The following is a 17806-nucleotide window of genomic DNA, read 5'->3' as shown; positions in this document are numbered from 1 at the left end:
TTAAAACTCCTACCTTTCTGAAACTCTTTCCTTGACTTGACCCATACTTTTCAGAAAAAAAGCTCATCTTCTCTGAAGGCTAACCATGCCCCAGTTAAAATGAAGTATACTGTACTGTAGACATCAAGGACTTCGCGTTTCTATTGTGAAGAATTAACAATACAAAGCTACTATACCTCTCATTCTACACACCCTAGAGGCAAGAAGAGTGTATACAAAACTTAATTTTACTTTAATCGTTCAAACAAATGTATTCTTTTATCTGAAGATTGTAAAAGAAATAAATTGCATCGGGAACATCAGTTTATTCTTCTTAACGTACATGCAATGTGCCTCAAGTGGCATGTGACCAGGATTCATCACCAAATTTGGTCTGCTGGTTGGATCATTAGTTTTCCCAACCTGGGCCAGGTACTGACAGGGAGCACAACATGAGCGATGATCCATGTAATGGATACCGTGTGTATGACAACAGATTTCATACTGTTTGATGTGGATAACAGTTTTTACTAAAATATCTGCACAGAAAGGTGCTCAAGAAACACAGGAATCCACCCAATTTTATCCAGTTACTCTTTCCATCCTTCAGAATACTAAAAATAAAGAAATAATAATAACTGAAACAATAATTATCTGTTAATATTTACATGGCACTAGTAAGTTAGATGCTTTAGAGACATTTTATTGACAACTGTTGTGAATTTTGATATTAACTTCAGTATTATCCCCTTCAGTCTGCAGGTCTCTGTTCTCATAACTGTATGTCACCCTGGATCTTCTACAAGGCTCAATAAGCATAGAGGTTATATGAGCTAATTGCATACTTACTGCAAAATAATGTGCTTTATTTCATTACAACAATAGGGTTTCTCTCAACTGAAAATAACAGTAGTTACATTGTAACTCAAGGTAATGATAGCATTATGTATCTGGATAATTATACAATTAGTTAAGGCCACCACTATGCATTAGTTGTGTGGTATTTCACACACACACAAATCCAAGCTAACCAACCTCGCTTCAGAATGAATACAACATTGAATTAAGTAACTAACTGACCAGAGATTTAGAAAATGTATAGTTGAATATCCTTTTATGACCGATTGTTCTGATGTAAATCAAGAAAGACTCCATTGTAGTCTGTGAAGTTACTCCAGATTTAAGCCAGCATGGATCAGAATCTGGTTTTATAGATTTTAATTCTAACTGAACACTTGACCGATACATACCTAAAAGGAGGCAATCTCCATCAATGTGTCATGCACAGGAACTAAATTTGTTTCACACGACAGTCCAGAAAACATTGCAAAAGGAGTCTTTTTGCCCTGATGCTCCTAATATCGTCTGCTATTTTTATTAATCTAAATGCTACTTTCTTCACAAATGATGTGGATGTTACTGTGCATTTTAAGTTGGTAGAAAATGGGATCCATTATCCACCCCCTTCTGCAAAAAACAATTCTCTCCCTTCCCACAAGTACACAGTCAGAGAGAAAACAACACCCTAAAAAAAAGCCTATAAAGATTTTATTAAACACAAAATACGTTATCCAATTCACTTTGTAAACATGATTATCCCTCAGACATGAAAATGCTCACACACTGTCCAAAATAAAAAGCTTGCAACTCTATAAATAAATACAAGAATACAACAGCTGAGACATGAGTTTATCATCAAGTCAGGCCTCTCACTCTTTTGTATCTACCCTTATATACAGATACACTTTTAAGAAATTGCTCACCTTCCCAGCATCCTAGCCCAATGCAATGTTTCAACCAAATCAGAACAAATGTGCTAATAAAATGCACAATTAAGGAGCTGGCTGGACAGGAGAGCAGGTCTTTTCAAAACTAAGATATCTGAAGTCACTTGTCTTGTCTTCCTTGATTTTACTTCCATAAATTTCCATTATTTGATGCAATGAATTATGACCTTCCCTCAAACATAGATTTAGGGTGGAAATCTAGATATTCAATTTTAAGTGACAGAAAGGAATTTTGCCCGAATCATCTGTATTTCAGGTTTACTTCTTGTATTCAACCTTTGACCTTTATATTTAGGATCCAATCTCGCAATTAAGCTACTACAGCTTCTCCGAATCATTTTTCAATTTTGTCCTTGTGTGGCTCCAATTCTTTGGTTACTAACTAAATCAAGATAGATTTCCACTGAGCCTGAGGTGTCATCAGCCTGTAATCTGCCAAAGTCTTTTCAAAATCATCTTCAGTTGCTTTCCTAAATTTTGAGATTCTCTGTAAAATCCCTTGTTCTATAAGATGCATACAATGTTTTGACCAGAGTCCTCCAAGAATCATGCTCTATGCAAATTTATATGCACTTATGGTATAGCTAGATCAAATATAGAGACCAACTTCCTGAGGGTTCCAACAAGTGTCATTGGGAAGCTAGGGCATAAATCGTCCTTTTTCCATCCACCAATGAAGATGATGGTGGTTGTGGAAGAATTATTGAAATACACAATGTGCTTTAGGACTGTTGTTCTATGAGATTTAAACAATGTCCTGAACACCCAAGCGTGAGAAGTTTAAGAAGATTGCACTTGAAGAGATCTCCATTTCTTTTTCTTTTTTGGGAGAAGGGGAGCAGTTCTCTAAGTATTTGAAGAACACCTCATGCTTTTCTCAGCGTTCTTGGTTGACCTGTTCAAAAACTTGGACACAATATTTTGTGATTTTCTTTTCAGGAGATATAATCAATAGCATTAAGTAGGAATGCATTTTTCCTGGTATGGAGGCTTGTCGCCACTGTCAGGTCATTTTTCATGTTCAACCAACCACCTTGCATTAATGTCAATATTGATTCTTTTCGTTCTTCTTTCAACATTCCCTCTGTTTCTTCACTTGCAGCATCTAGTAGTGGACCTGAAAGCTTAAATCTGCCTAAAGGATTTTTCAGTTTTCAGATTTTAACAAATCAAACCCATTCTAACAGTTGACAACTCCACTCTCTACTTTCTAAGCAATATCAGGGATATGGAACAGCTTCCATATGAGGAGAGATTAATAAAACTGGGATTTTCAGCTTGGAAAAGAGATGACTAAGGGCGGGGGGGCTATGATAGAGGTCTATAAAATCAGGACTGGTGTGAAGGAAGTGAATAAGGAAGGGATATTTATCCCTTCACATAACACAAAGAACCAGGGTCACCCAATGAAATTAATATGCAACACGTTTATAACAAACAAAGGGAAGTACTACTTTACACAAAGCACAGTTAACCTATGGAACTCATTGGCAGGGGACGTTGTGAAGGCCAAAATTAAAACTGGGTTAAAAAAAGAATTAGATACGTTCATTGAGAATAGGTCCATCAATGGCTATTAGCCAAGATGGTCAGGGCAAATGACCATATCCCAAAAAACATATCATCACTCCTGGTACTTCCTCACACCTTTAATGTATGTGCACTTTCTGATTGCCTAAATCGGCAAAATGTTCTTTCATTTTCAAGAAGAAATCTGCCAGAGGAGCACTTATTTTTAAGAAACTAAAGAAACATCTGAAATCAGAATTTATTTCCATCTCTTTTGTACTTAACAGTTTCCAATTTTTAAAACTGTCATTAAAATAAAACTGCTGACCACCCTTCTGTTTACATTGTCACTATGTAGACTGCAAAAGACATCTGTGTAGAAGGGAGGCATGAATAAGCATGAACATGCTGCATCTCTGCACCGAGTAAATGTGTCAAGAGAGTTTGTGTGTATGTGCCTGTCATCCTCATCCAGCAGCACAGGATTGTAAAAGTTTTTTGTATGTGTTTATAACTATTCCATCTTCGTCTGTGACCTCATAAGGTCTCACAGCTAAGTTGGGTCACACTTCCAAGGAAAACCCTCATGAACTAAGTGGGTCACTTACTCAGTAAATGTAACTCTTTCCTCTGAGTCAGTCTTGAAATAATGTTACAACCTCCACCTTACGTCATCAGCGGAGATTAAAATCAAGGACTTCTGGCACCAAACCACAGGCCTCTACCACTTGAGGGTAACTCCGTTAACTGGTAGCAGTAGTAAGCTCTTATTTTGTATGCAGACCAACCAGTACAATAGGACAGCAGCCTTCACCATCCTGTTACACCAGCATAATATTAAGAGACATTCTGTTACTTTCAGATAAAAGATAGAACTGTCTGACATCACTAAAGATTCCACAACATTTTCATAAGATCTAGTGTGTTAGCATGATTGTTGTGAGCAATCTAATTTAAATAATGACATTGTATCCTCCTAAATTCAGCTAGCAATTTTAGTTGGATAATACATAGTTTCATTTCTTCCTCACTTCCCACAATAGAGTTTTTCTATACAACACTGATAGGTGCATTAGAAATGTCTAAATAGATTTGCAGTATGCTGTTAAACCTGTCATGTTCCACTCCAGAGGTGGCTGCCCTTCAACTGTATATGAACCACTCCTGTACAACATGTAAAGCACTTTAGCATCTTACAGGATATAAGACACTATAGAAATGTAAGATTTTTATTGAAATCATAACACGCATGGTTGTGTGTGTGTTTTCTTGAACTTTTTAAAAATGATCAGATAATGAGGATTAAGACTGGAAGAAGTCGACTCTACTCACACATTCCCCTTGGAATCTTTGGTTTCTTAAAAGGGCATTAATACCGATATCCCGGCCAAATTCCAACTCTAATAATTACATTCTGCCTATCTAAATTTCTCCCGCTGTTTGTTGGAACTTATGAGCTGAGCTCCCCTTTAAAATTTACACAAAAAATTAGGCAACCAAATATTTTTATTTGACAATTTGGCTTTTTTAAAATCATACTGAGCAGGGACAAATATTTAACAAGAACACATTTCTTGTTGTCTGTTGATGAGATCAAGTATACCTAAAGCCTAATCTGCTGTGCGCTAAAGCAATATTACAAGTATCTGTAGGCCATGCTAAAGTACTATTAATTAAAAAAGAATCATTTATGTTAAAAGTAAAAATAAAGACACAAAAACAACATAAACATTAAACTGATGCTAAGGTTGTTGATGGCATCATTTCTCTTTGGAAGAGTGGCAGACAGAATAACAATAATCTTATTCTGTCATTCTAAAGGATCCCACTATGTAAGCCCAGATCCTACAAACATTTGTGTGTGACAGTAACTTTAACACATACAAGTAGTCCTCTTAAAGCTCATACATTCTCTGCCATCTCCTTCAATGATCTGTTTTCACCAATCTGTACTCTGTTTCCCATTCAATCATTCTCAGTCTGCCCCAACTTCACTCTCTGCAATTCTCTGTGACCCAAACCCAACCATTCCATGTCCCATACTCAGTCCACTCATTGCCCCACAGGCATCCCCCAATCCACCAACTGATTCTCTGCCTTCAGCAATGCATTGCCAATCCCAGTCATTTCATCCTTAGCCCCTGCAACAACCCCAGCTAGCCAATCTCCCACCTCCCTCAGCTCAGTGGAATTGGCTTGCATGTAGGCCTGCTGATTCTTGGCCTCCATCTTCTGCGCTGGTAACCCAAGAATGTAAAAATCATGAGTTGGAGCCTAGCACAGCCTGAGATTGATTTAGGAGTCATGGGGTTTGTTTCTAGGTGGCAAGCTCCTGGTTAATTTTATCAGCCTGCAGGGTTCCAAGTCATTGCGTGCTTGCAGGTCACACTGCAGTCCTTTGTCTGAAAACGTGACAGCTAGAAACGCTTGTTTTTTAAATGAACCAGGAGATTCTCTGGTAATAACATGATTCCAGGGGGTTGGACTTCAAGACCAACACCATAGCTCAGTGGTTTGAGCATTGACCTGCTAAACCCAGGGTTGTGAGTTCAATCCTTGAGGGGACCATTTAGGGATCTGGGGCAAAAAAAAAAAAAAAAAAAAAATTGGGGACTGGTCCTGCTTTGAGCAGGGGGTTGGACTAGATGATCTCCTGAGGTCCCTTCCAACTCTGATATTCTATGATTCTATGATTCACCAAATATGGTGAGAGCTAGCACCACAGCTTCTCAGCTGCAGGCTTCTGTCCAGGTTCTCCTCCTCCTCCTACCCTTCTCACTCAGCCTGGGGGAGCGGAGTTAGATGCTCTCTTCATTGGGGCTCAAGCAAGGCCAATCCAGAGCCTACCCTGTTCTCTGAGGTTTTCTCTCCTCCCCTCCACTAGTGTGGCAGGCAGCCAGAGGGGCACTGATGAGCAGCTGTCCAGAGTCCACCCAGATCACATGAGGCAGCTGCTGTGAGCTCAGAGGCAGGAATAGGGAGGCAACAGCCCCAAATGCCACCTAGCTGAGAAATAAAACCAGCCCCAGTGCTACTAAGAGATGGATGCTCTAGCAGCACAATGTCCCTTACCCTTACAGGTTGCTGATTGAGTGGAAAAGTCAATAGCATTTCCTATGCCATCTGCTGGAGGTGATTCTTGCATGTCCCCTATTAAAGTTCTAACTCAGTCTGACCCTATGACTTAGGATAGGATCACAATACATGTTTACAAAGCTCAAAACAATTCTTCTTACTCTAGAAATTACTTTGCCATAATATAAATATTGTAGGCAGAGAGAGCCCGTGTCAAGGATGCTAGACCCAAAATGTGTCCTAATTTCCAAACCCGCACACACACACACCCCCCCCCCGCTCCTTAAATTACAACAGTGAAATTTACACATGGAAAAGATCTATTAAATCATCCACTCCATCACCTGGAAAATACAGGATTATTCTCTACAGAACATTTATTTGTGATTAGTCCCATCTAGTTTTAAATGTCCCAGTCAATGGGGCTTTCACTATTCCCTTAACTATTCTACCGCCTAGTACAACTTATTGTCAAGCGGTTTTTCCTGATATTCAGCCAAAGATACCCTTTTCTTAATTTCATCCCATTACTCCCAGGAATTCTCCCATGTACCACGTTAAATAATTATTTTTATTCTTTATATTAACACTCTTGAAATAGCTGTACACTGTTAACCTTATTTATTGCCAAGCTCCCTCGCTCTCTCTATTTATATGTATCTGTTAACTTTTTCTCATAAGCCAGTGCCTTCAGGCCCGAGTATTTTTGTTGCTCTTCTCTGAGCTCCATCCAATTTGTCAACAGCTTTCTGGTAATAATGTGTCCAGAAATTCCAGGTGTGCTCACAGCAGCATCTAACAGAAAGGGATTACCACCTCCTTGCTCTATGACACAATGCCCTTGCATATTCAGCTCAAAGGTGAACTGGCTTTTTCTATAACCATGTCGCACACATGCATAATTTGCTGTCTGATATCACTCCTAGCTCTCTTCCACAATTATTGCTTCACAAGTTTCTCCCTCCCATCAAGTGTGTATGTTTCAGGTACTTTCCCCACACGAAACTTGTACTTTTCCCCAATTTTGTTGTCTCATTATTTGTGTTCTTCTTACTCCCCCTCCTAGATCATTAATGAAAATATTGTCAGTTTGAAAGGTTATATGTTTTTCCCAAAATACAAATGCTTCCAGCCCAAATTCAACAAAGCATTTCATTGCATGCCAAACTTAAAACTAGTCTTTGAAGGGTTAGATTATCAGGAACTGTCTGTAAATGTCAATTTCACCATACATACAAAAAACAATGAAAAAAATGTCCATTGATGATAATGAAAATGTACAGATAGGCAAAGTAAGAAAAAAAATGCTGCTTGAGAACTTCTTAGAGATTGATTTAAGGATATTTACTTCCCATATCTTTTGATATGTGATGCTGACATTTGTGTGTTAATAGTTATAAATCTTTCCTTTTTTGAATCTCAACATCTATTGTCATTAAACTATTATGGTCTGACCCCTCCCCCACCACCCATTGTGGGACCCTCCCCATAATTTCCCACAACTGTGAAAATGTAAATACATAGAAGTTGGGGAAAAAAGCTCAAAACCCATAATTTTGTGCAACTGAAAATTTAAATTGATACTGTCATAAACATACAGCTACGAGTAGCATAAAATCCCTCCTTTACCTGTAAGGGGTTAAGAACCTCAAATAACCTGGTTGGCACCTGACCAAAAGGACCAATAAGGGAAGAAGATCCTTTCAAATCTGTGTGGGGAGGTTTTGTTTGTGCTCTCTTTGTGTTCTCTCTTGGACAGAGAGGGACCAGGGTAGGAAAAACCATCTCCTAAAAACCTACCTGAAATAAGCATCCAAGATTACAAAAATTGTAAGTAATAGCAAGGAAATGCGTTAGCTTATTTTTTTTTTAGCTTGTGAATTTTCCCTATGCTAAGAGAGAGGTTTATTCCTGTGTTTTGTAACTTTGAAGTTTAGCCTAGAGGGGAATCCTCTGTGTTTTAAATCTTATTACCCTGTAAAATTATCTCGCATCCTGATTTTACAGAGGTGCTTCTTTTACTTTTTTCTTTATAATAAAGTTCTGCTTTTAAGAATCTGATTGGTTTTTAGTATCCTAAAAACCCAAGGGTCTGGTCTGTGCTCACCTTGTTTACCTATTTGGTTGGTATATTATTCTCAAGCCTCCCCAGAAAAGGGGGTGAAGGGGCTTGGGGGGATATTTTGGGGAAACAGGAACTCCAAGTGGTCCTTTTTCTGAATCTTTGTCTAACTCACTTGGTGGTGGCAGCAGAACCATCTAAGGAGAAGGAAGGATTTGTGCCTTGGGGAAGTTTTTAACCTAAACTGGTAGCAATAAGCTTAGGGGGTCTTTCATGCAGGTTCCCACATCTGTACCCCAGAGTTCAGAGTGGAGAGGAAACCCTGACAGATACAAATAGAAAAAATATTAAAAATAAACTTTAATGTTATCTGTCACAACTATAAAAAATAAATCAAAATGGAGCTCTGCCAAGTCTACTTAAAACATATGCTTATATTCCTCCTTGTTCAGCAAGACCAATGGGGCTTAAGCATGTGCTTAAAGTTAGGCATGCAATTAGGAGCTTTGTTAAATCAAGGCTTCAGGTTACATCTACACTGCCAAAAACAAACAAAGAAAAAAAAACACAGCAGAGAGTCTCAGAGCCTGGGTCAACTGACTTGGGCTTGCAGGACTCCCGCTGTGGGACTAAAAATAGCAATGTAGATGTTCCTGCTTGGGCTGGAGCCCCAGCTCCAGCCAGAGCAAGAATGTCTAACAATGCTATTTTCAGCACTGTAGCGCAAGCCCCGCAAACCCAAGTCAATTGAACCCAGGCTCTGAGACTTTCTGCCGTGGAGTATTTTTTTTGCAGTGTAGACATACCCTCCATTTCCACACACACACACACACACACACACACTCCAAAGAAGAAAAAAAACAAGGAAAAATAAGAAAAGAAAATTCAATGCCAGGAAGCAGGAGGCCTACAACAATTCTCTAAATGGCACAGGGGACCTGCCTATTTGAGAGATTGCCACTTCCCTGTGAAAGTTTAAAAGTGCATTTTCAGGGGAGGAAGGGGGTTCTTAGAAGGTAATTCCCTTGGCTTTGGAACGCGCTCCCCACACACTGGCTCCATATTTGTCATTCTTCACGATACGCTGCAAAATCCATCTTTTTTTCCCCCTAGGCTTTTGGATGCATGGTAGGGGTCAGGATGTCTGAGAGTTAGGATGTCTGGGAGGTCAGTAACTGGAGAAGGTAGACTATATTCAGTCTTTTCAGTTTATAACTGCTTGGCTGGGCACGGGGGGTTGTTGTTTTGGGTTTTTTTGGTATTTGGTGTGCAGTGGCTGCTAAGCTTTTTGCTATTGTAGGATTTACTTTTTAAAGTGTGTGAACATTTCCTAGATTTCAGGATAGGGACTCCACTCCCTCTTTTTTTCTTTTATTTATTTTTTAAAATGAATTGAAAAACTTGCAACAATCATTAAGATTTTAGATTTAAGTTTCCAATAAATTATTATGAACAGTGACCATCTCTTAAAGAAAAATGTGTTAATGAAAATCACAAATCAAAGTTACAGCACGCTAATCTCAGATAAAGCCTGGATGAACACATTGCTAGTTCACTAGTGTGACAAAGTAGGATTTTTTCATAATATTTTGTATGAATATTGTGTGTGCCTCAGTTTCTCTATGTGCTGCGTGTTTAACTAGGTGGTGGGAATAAGGTGGTTAATTCTTTGTAGTGATCCAGGTGTGACTGTTGTCTAGCTGCCTAGGATCAAACAATGGCCCAGACATTTCGTAACCCAGCAACTGACAACCCTGGGACCCACCCTCTTCAGGAAGCACACCAGTTTTGGCCAGCAGGAGAACAAAATGCTAAGGGGAATGATCATGTAACTGTCATTGCCCAGGAAGAACAACAAAGAACTGAGGGCCATGGAGGATAGTACAGTGTAGGCTGCTGAAGCAGGTCACACGCTTCAGGGCAAGGACGCAGAAGGGGGCAGAAAGGAGAGACTCTGGGCTCAGTACCCACCCAGATGGACTTTGCTGTTTCTTTTCCATTCTCTATGCTGACCTGAGAACTTTCTACACTGTGTTCCAGACAGTTAAAAAACCCTTCTGCTTTTACAACGTTGCCTCAAGAGTCACTCTAGTCAAAGGAAGTAGGGGTGCATTGCTCCCTTTGGTCATGCAAGCCTTCCCCAGGTGCCCAGTTCGAATGGACTCTCTGAGGGGAGCTCATGGCATGATGCAGGGGCGCTGAAGGCTTTGAGGTTCGGTCCCAGGAGACAGTGAAGCCAAGGGACTTACCTCCGATAGAGAGTGCAACCCTCAAGGAGGGCTGTTCCAGAGCTCCAGACCTGTGAAACCGTGACAACTAGTCAGGCCCATCATTTCACAGACAGAAAAGGGGCCACTGGGGAACAAAAATGTAAAATTCTTAATTAATGCATGCTGAACACTTTTATATGAAGTGGGCCAGACTGAGTGTTAGGGAGACCAGACATCCCAATATTATCAGGACCATCCTGATGTTAGGAGCTTTGTCTTACATAGGCACCTATTACCCTCCCCCATTGCCTCTCCCCCCCTTCTGATTTTTCACACTTGCTATCTGTTCATTCTGCTGAGTGTTACCCCTTGAATGGGATGGAATTTAGGAGGGAGAAAGGGCAGCACACTTTGGACCTGAAAGGGATGGTGTAGCAAAGAGTAAAACCCTAACAACACAGCAGTTTTAATCCAAGAGTTTACATTCACCACTAGTAAAAACCACAGCAGTTGTCATGACAGGAGTTTCATGGAGAGTATTTAAAAATCACTTCTAAATGCCTTAGGTTTATGTGCAGAACTGATGAGTTATTCTCTTCCCCTGTTTTTGCTTTTCTTTCTCCCCCTTTTTCGATTTTCTAACACATTTCTCTTTTCTTTTTTCTTCATCTACTTTCTGTAAACTTGCAGGGGGTAGGAAAGGGAGGAGATGTGGGATTGTTGTCACTATTCTAAGACATGGTGAGATTAGTCTGTCAACCACCTGGTTGTAAGATTCTAGATTCAGGAGTGCCACTTTAGAAAAATACTGAAGAAATTATTATTTGCTACAGAATCATGCAGGCTACCAAAACCAGATTAATCTGCTATACACCAAATTGTGCACACCTGCTACACTACTAAAATGTGCATTTTGAAATGTATATATGAAAACAGCTACTCACTGGTACTTGACAGATTTATAATATTCTCTCACCACTCAACTTCAATCATTTTTATTCAAATTGTGTGTGTGTGTATTTTACCGTCTTAAATGAGCTAGGAACACACCTGTATGTGATATCAATTAATCATATATGACAGCATACTGGATCCTTTAGAAAACATTGTGAACCCCCAGAAGGCTCTCAGGGTACCCAGTTCCCATACCGAACACAAAATGTTGCTGTTTAATAATGCATATGTGATCAAAGTTTGCTGCTCTCCCAGTATCAAATCTTCCTTGTGATTTTATAGATTGCAAATACAAGATGTTTTAACTCTCTTGAACGTAGTAAGTACTTCTATTTCACTTGATTCAAATCTGCAACCAGTTTGGGAGTGAAGAAGACAATTAACCACTGCACAACATAGTCTATTTATATTATAGAAGACCGATATGTAAAGCTATATGAAGAACTTTCTGTGAATTTAACAGGGTGTCTTGCCCCTTACGAGCTAGAGGCCTGGGGCCAGCCAACCAGGAGGCACAATTGAGAAGGAATTACCTGATTACCCTATAAGAGCAGCAGGAAGAAGCCCAGCTGCTGGCTCTGCAGAGAGAGATCTCAGGGAGAACAGAGTGAAATATAGGATACGTCTACACTGTATCTGGGACTGAGTCTCCCAGCCAAGTTGTCAGACTCATGCTAGCGTGCCTAAAATAACTGTGTAGACATTGGAACTTGAGCTGGGCTGGAGCTTGGGCTAGCATAAGCCCCAAGTCTGTAGACCTGGGCTGGGAGGCTCACTCCCAGAAGCAGAAAAGATATATCCGTATAGGCTGCTGGAAATGAGTATGCTCCAGCAGAAAAAAATGATACTTGGGGAGTGAGATAACTGGGAAGGCCTGTGAGAATGGATCAACAAACACTCAAAAGAAAGCAGGAGCACACAACTGGGAGAGGGGAAGGCTGAGAATAGCCTTGTAAAGCAGGGAAGATGCTGAGGCAGCAGAGAACTTGGGAGCTGTGCCCAGTTTAAGGCTGGAGGGAGACTTCTGAGTTTATTTTTTGAACATTTCAAACTGAACCCTAAGGAGAGCAGTTATTGGATTTGTAAAAACTATTTGGAGGGGTTATTGAGGAACTAAGAGGGGAAACTGAAGTGAGGGGCTGCTTGCAGGGTTGTCTTGAGGCCACAAGGGGGCACCCAGGAAGAGGCCACTCAGAGTAACATTCTACTACAGGGGGACAGGAGCAAGAAGTATAATGCACAAACTCCTCATCACATTAAACTATACAACTCCCTTTGTTACCATAGTTCAATATCACCACCAGAATTCTGAGCACTAAGGCTTATTAAAAAGTTGTAAACTGATAGGAAAGCAGCACAGATACTGGGTTAGATTTACAACATGCAATAATGGATTTTTTCAGGTAGGTGGCAATGCACGTAGTGCATTTAAGATTAAAATATGGCCCCGTGTCAAGATTTCATTTCAGTGTTTATAGTCTTAAATTAGGGGTATTATTGCATTATCAAAATAACTTTTATAAGGATAATAGTTTAGCACTCACTGTGGCAGTTTATCCATTGATTTCAATGGGAGTATGTTGGGCCACAAGACCTTGAGGCAACACAGGTTTTTACTTACTAGACTTTCTGTCACTTAAAGAAATGTTAAATTGTAATAAATACAGTGGACAGAGCACATGCTATACTTCTTTTTCATTCCTATAATATCCAACAAATATTGCACAGTAGTTACAGTGGGTAATAAATAGATTTAAGTCAGATTTTTACAGGTCTAGTAATATTTTATTATAAAAACCAGCGATAAAAATATTTTAAAAACTATTTAGAATTGTTATTTGCAAAAACTTTAGTTATTACCAGTCTTATGTCCTTTTATTCTAACATGCAGAACTGTCAAGCTACAAGCATTTGAGTGAAATTTTAATTGTTTAATTGCAAAACAAAGTAAATCCCTTTTTTGCTAAAGTGGAATATTTAAAAAGCAGCTTAAAAGGAAATGAACAGGAGCAAGTCTCACTTGTAGTTCTGCACCCGCTTTAGGGTTTCGATCGATGACTATCATGATTTGGAAGCATCCACCATCGTTTTGTTTTCTTTTCACAGTAGGTGGTTGCTAGGGAACAAAATACTATTGTCTGATTTCATGATCTATTGCCCAGTTTGCCTGGCAATAATGCTTTCTAAAATTTAACAGAGGTCACTTATTAATTTATTATGTATAAGAAAAATAAAGACTAAGAGAAATATGGAGAGAGAGAGAGAGAGAATATAAGAATCTCTTGAAGCCTTTTTAAAACTTATTAAAGAAAAAAGATTCAAACATCCCTGGACAATGAAAACAGGCTAATTTAGGTACTCGACTAAAATACACACACAAACACAATCATTTTTTGCAATCATATCTATATTTTTTTCATAACGTGTCAAAGAATATCATATATCATTTTCCAAGTGGAACAAAACTCTAAAGCAGAAAGGGGAGGCATTATTGTGCACTGTAAAGTTCTGTATACATTACACATAATAGAATGTGGGGACAAGAGAGGCACACAGTTTATAATTCGGATTGGAGGGAATTTTGCTATTCAGATCGTACTCATGTTGGGGTTTCCGTTTATCTATGTAACAATTATTGCTTAGTGTGATAGATAGAAGTCTAAGTAAGGTTGCTCCTGTGTCCAGTATAACAAAGGATAATGCAGGATACTGTATCTAAAATTGCAAACAACAATTCTAACAGTAAAAATGTCACATATTTTTACACTATCAAAGCTTCCTAAACAAGGAATTAAAAAGATTGTTACTGGCATCATCAGAACATGATGGAATCAGAGCCTATCATACTTAGAAATAAAGTGACAGATGAATATATGTATGCACAGATATAGCCTCAAAGAAAGATTTTAAATAAAACCTGTGGAGTACCTGTACCTCTATCACGCACACCTGAAATTTCACATCCTACACAACACATAGTATTTCGAAGGCCTTTCAATTTTTTTTTAATTTATCAATGCATATTACCTTTTTGTTGCATTAAAATTTGAGAGAAAATGAACGAGGTATGTTCCAAAATACATCAAAGCTTTGACATAGTACAATGGAACTTCTGATATTAAAAGTAATAAAGCATATAAAATACACAAATCATAGGGATGATCTCAGAGCTCCTCTCCTCAGCCCAGAGTTGAATTTATTCTAATGTCTACCCTCTCCTTAAAGAACCCGACAGTCATTACCAATGTACATTTAAAATTAAGAGTAAGAGTGACATGCAAGCCAGCTCTCTCCATATCACACAACAATAAACTAACCCTCTCAATAGGAACAGAGAAATTAGAGACGACAAGACCTAGCTCACCAAATCCATCCCCTTGCCAAGAGGCAGAATACGCTACCACAAGCGATATTGTTTAAGAGCTACCTAAGGGTCTCTCTGCCCCTGACTGGCCGCACACCCATGTCCTGTCATTTCCAACTTCAGCGAAACCTGTCTTAAGTAGAAAGAAAAGGAGGATTGTGGCACCTTAGAGACTAACAAATTTATCTGAGTATAAGCTTTCCTGCTCAAATAAATTTATTAGTCTCTAAGGTGCCACAAGTCCTCCTTTTCTTTTTGAGGATACAGACTAACACAGCTGCTACTCTGAAACCTGTCTTAAGTAATCACCCAAGGGACCAAGAAAAAAAAAAAAAACAGTCACCTAGTACAGTTGCTCTTTAGTTACAACCAAACTGTCCTGGAAACTGCAGAGAGAGACTTTCCAGGGATGGCTTCACCCAGGGTCCAGTGATGCTGCTCCTCAGTGCAGGCTCCCCAGGCTGGAGGGCTGGGAAGAGTTTGCCCCTCCAGCCAATCAGCAAGAGGGAGCCCCGGGGGCCCGACCTACAGGGTGGGTGGGCAGGAGGCGTGGGGCCGCAGGGGCCCTGCGCGCTGTCAGCACCACGCGTGCGAGCCCCGCCGGGGGATGCCCAGACAGGTGGGGTGGGGTGGGGTGGGGAGGAGGAATGAGCCCGGCCCAGGAGTTGGGGGGGGGGGGGAGAGAGGGGGTCGCAGCTCCCCCACTCCCAGTGCCAGCAGCAACCTGGGAGGCACCAGCCCGTCCCTGCGGCTGCCAAAAGAAAAATGCCCCCCCCCCAAGAGAGGAGAACAAACTTTCTGACTCCCCGGGGACCAGCGCTGGGCTTGCCGAGGGGGAGGGGAGGCGGCGGCGGCCAGGGCGCTGCTGGGGAAGGGACACGCACCCAGAGGGATGCCGGCGTGGAGGGGGGGGGGGGGTAAGAGGCAGAGCCGGCAGCAGCGGCGGATGGGCGCTGGGAAGCGGCGAGCCCCTCTGCCCGGTCCCCGCGCCCGCCCCCGCACGGCAGCGCTTCCCCCCCAAGCCGGGCGGGGCGACCAGGCAGCCGCGGGAAGCGGCACAGCCCGGGGGATGCTGCTGCTGCCGCCGCCGCCGCCCGCCCCTACGCTCCCTACCTGCTGGCGGTGCGGAGCTGCCGGGGCGCGGCGCGGCCCCTTCCCCCTCGGCCGGCGCCGCGCAGCCCCCACCCCTGTCCCGGGCAGAGCGCGAGCCCGGCCGCCGGAGCCTGCAGCGCTGCGGGCGGAGGACGCCCCGTGGCGGCGGGAAGCCCCGGCGAGCGGCGGCGCGGGGCAGGGGCAGCGGCAGCGAGCGGAGCCGGCTTAGGGGCGCTGGAGAAACAGCCGCCTCTGATCCAAAACGTGTGTGTGTGTGTGTGTCAGTGCCGGGCTGGGGGTGCGCGCGAGTGTGAGGGATGCGGCAAGGGAGCGAGGGAAAATTCCCCCGCTTAGGAAAACCGTAGACAGCGGGGAAAGCAGGTGTGCTGGGGAGGGGGGGTTGGCGGCTGGTGCGGGGGCAGGGAGCGCACAGATCCGCCTGGGCAGCAGCAGGCAGCTGCCGCCGTGCCAGGGCCGCGCACGGGGATGCAGCAGGCTAGGGGCAGCGGCTGCAGCTCCTCAGGGCAGCAAGTGGTGAATCTGTCACCTACAGACGCCACTGCGACCTTGAAAGGAGCCGGGGCAAACTGGCAGCCAGTGAATAGGAGGGGATGCTTGTAGGGGGCGGGGACACAAAGAGACTTAGCCCTCAGCCAAGAGCTCTGGGGGAGAAGGGCAGAAGGGACAAGAGTGCTTTAAATAAAGAGACGTCGGCTCATTCCTAGCTGATGCCCAGAGCCTCCCTGTGCGCCCTATTGTGTTGAATGCTGGGCAGCAGGTTGCCACTTTAGTTTACTCTTGGGGGGGGGGGGGGGATGTTGATTAAACTATATCCACCCCATTTCACTCCCTGAAAGGTTCTGTTGCATTAGCTTGCAGGAAAGGGGGCACTGAATTCGGTTTGCTGAGTTACAGGGTCAATTATACAGTGAATTATAGAGCAGCAGATGTAGGAGGTTCCCCACACTGCTACCTTCAACAGGGAGGAAGGGGTGAGGGGGACAAGTCAGCTGTCAAAGCAAAAATATAACCCTTATTTCTGCTCATTTTATGGGGCATCCTAGGGCCTCGGGAGTTTACACACAGGCCAGTACTAAAGAACACTTGTGAACGGTTTACATCTGCAACCACTTTCTTGTCCTGTTCAGTTTCCCAAATTTATGCCCAGTTTGACTGGGTCAGTAATTCTTTAGGAATCTTCCAAGGAGAATTGGGGTGCTACAGGAAGTAATGTTAGAGGCACTCTGACCCCTTGAGTTAGTATGGAGTCTAAATCAATATCCTTAACATAATCTCTCTACTCCTGTTGGACATGTATTTTACCTCTGTATTTGGCCCACAATTCAAGAAAGATGTTGATACATTGGAGAGGGTTCAGAGACGAGCACTGAGAATGATTTAAAAAGTGCCTTATAGTGATAGACTCAAAGGGTATGTCTGCACTGCAGTAAAACACTGGTGGCTGGCCCGTGCCAGCTGACTTGCACTCTCAGGACTTGGGCTGCAGGGCTATAAAATTGCAATGTAGGCATTGGGATAGAGCCTGGTCTCAAGCTTAGGCTTGGGGACTCTCATCACAGGGGCCCAGGCTCCAGCCCAATCTTGAATGTTTCACTTCAGATTTTTAGGCCTTTAGCCCTAGGCCAAGTCAGGTGACACAAGCCAGCTGCAGGTATTTTATTGCAGTGTAGACATACACAAAGAGCTTAATCTATTTAGCTTAACAAGGTTAAGGGGAGACTTGATCACAGTCTGTAACAGGACTTGGTTCTCA

General features: G+C 42.1%; 1 protein-coding gene across 3 annotated transcripts in view; it reads right to left on the bottom strand.

Annotated features, from left to right (window-relative positions):
• Positions 1-16205, bottom strand: part of ENOX1 (ecto-NOX disulfide-thiol exchanger 1) — a 509484-nt gene extending 493279 nt beyond the window's left edge. For 2 of the 3 annotated variants that reach the window (XM_037894600.2, XM_043533288.1), the window contains exon 1: positions 16054-16205. The gene's annotated coding sequence lies outside the window, so the exon portion shown is untranslated. Of the gene's footprint in view, positions 1-15283; positions 15916-16053 lie in introns of those variants that run through there. The other variant, XM_043533299.1, reaches the window with a different exon arrangement.
• Positions 16206-17806: the final 1601 nt, after the last annotated feature.

This window comes from Chelonia mydas, chromosome 1 (assembly GCF_015237465.2).
Source record: "Chelonia mydas isolate rCheMyd1 chromosome 1, rCheMyd1.pri.v2, whole genome shotgun sequence".
Classification (NCBI taxonomy): domain Eukaryota; kingdom Metazoa; phylum Chordata; order Testudines; family Cheloniidae; genus Chelonia; species Chelonia mydas.
This window is presented reverse-complemented; position numbering and strand designations above follow the sequence as displayed.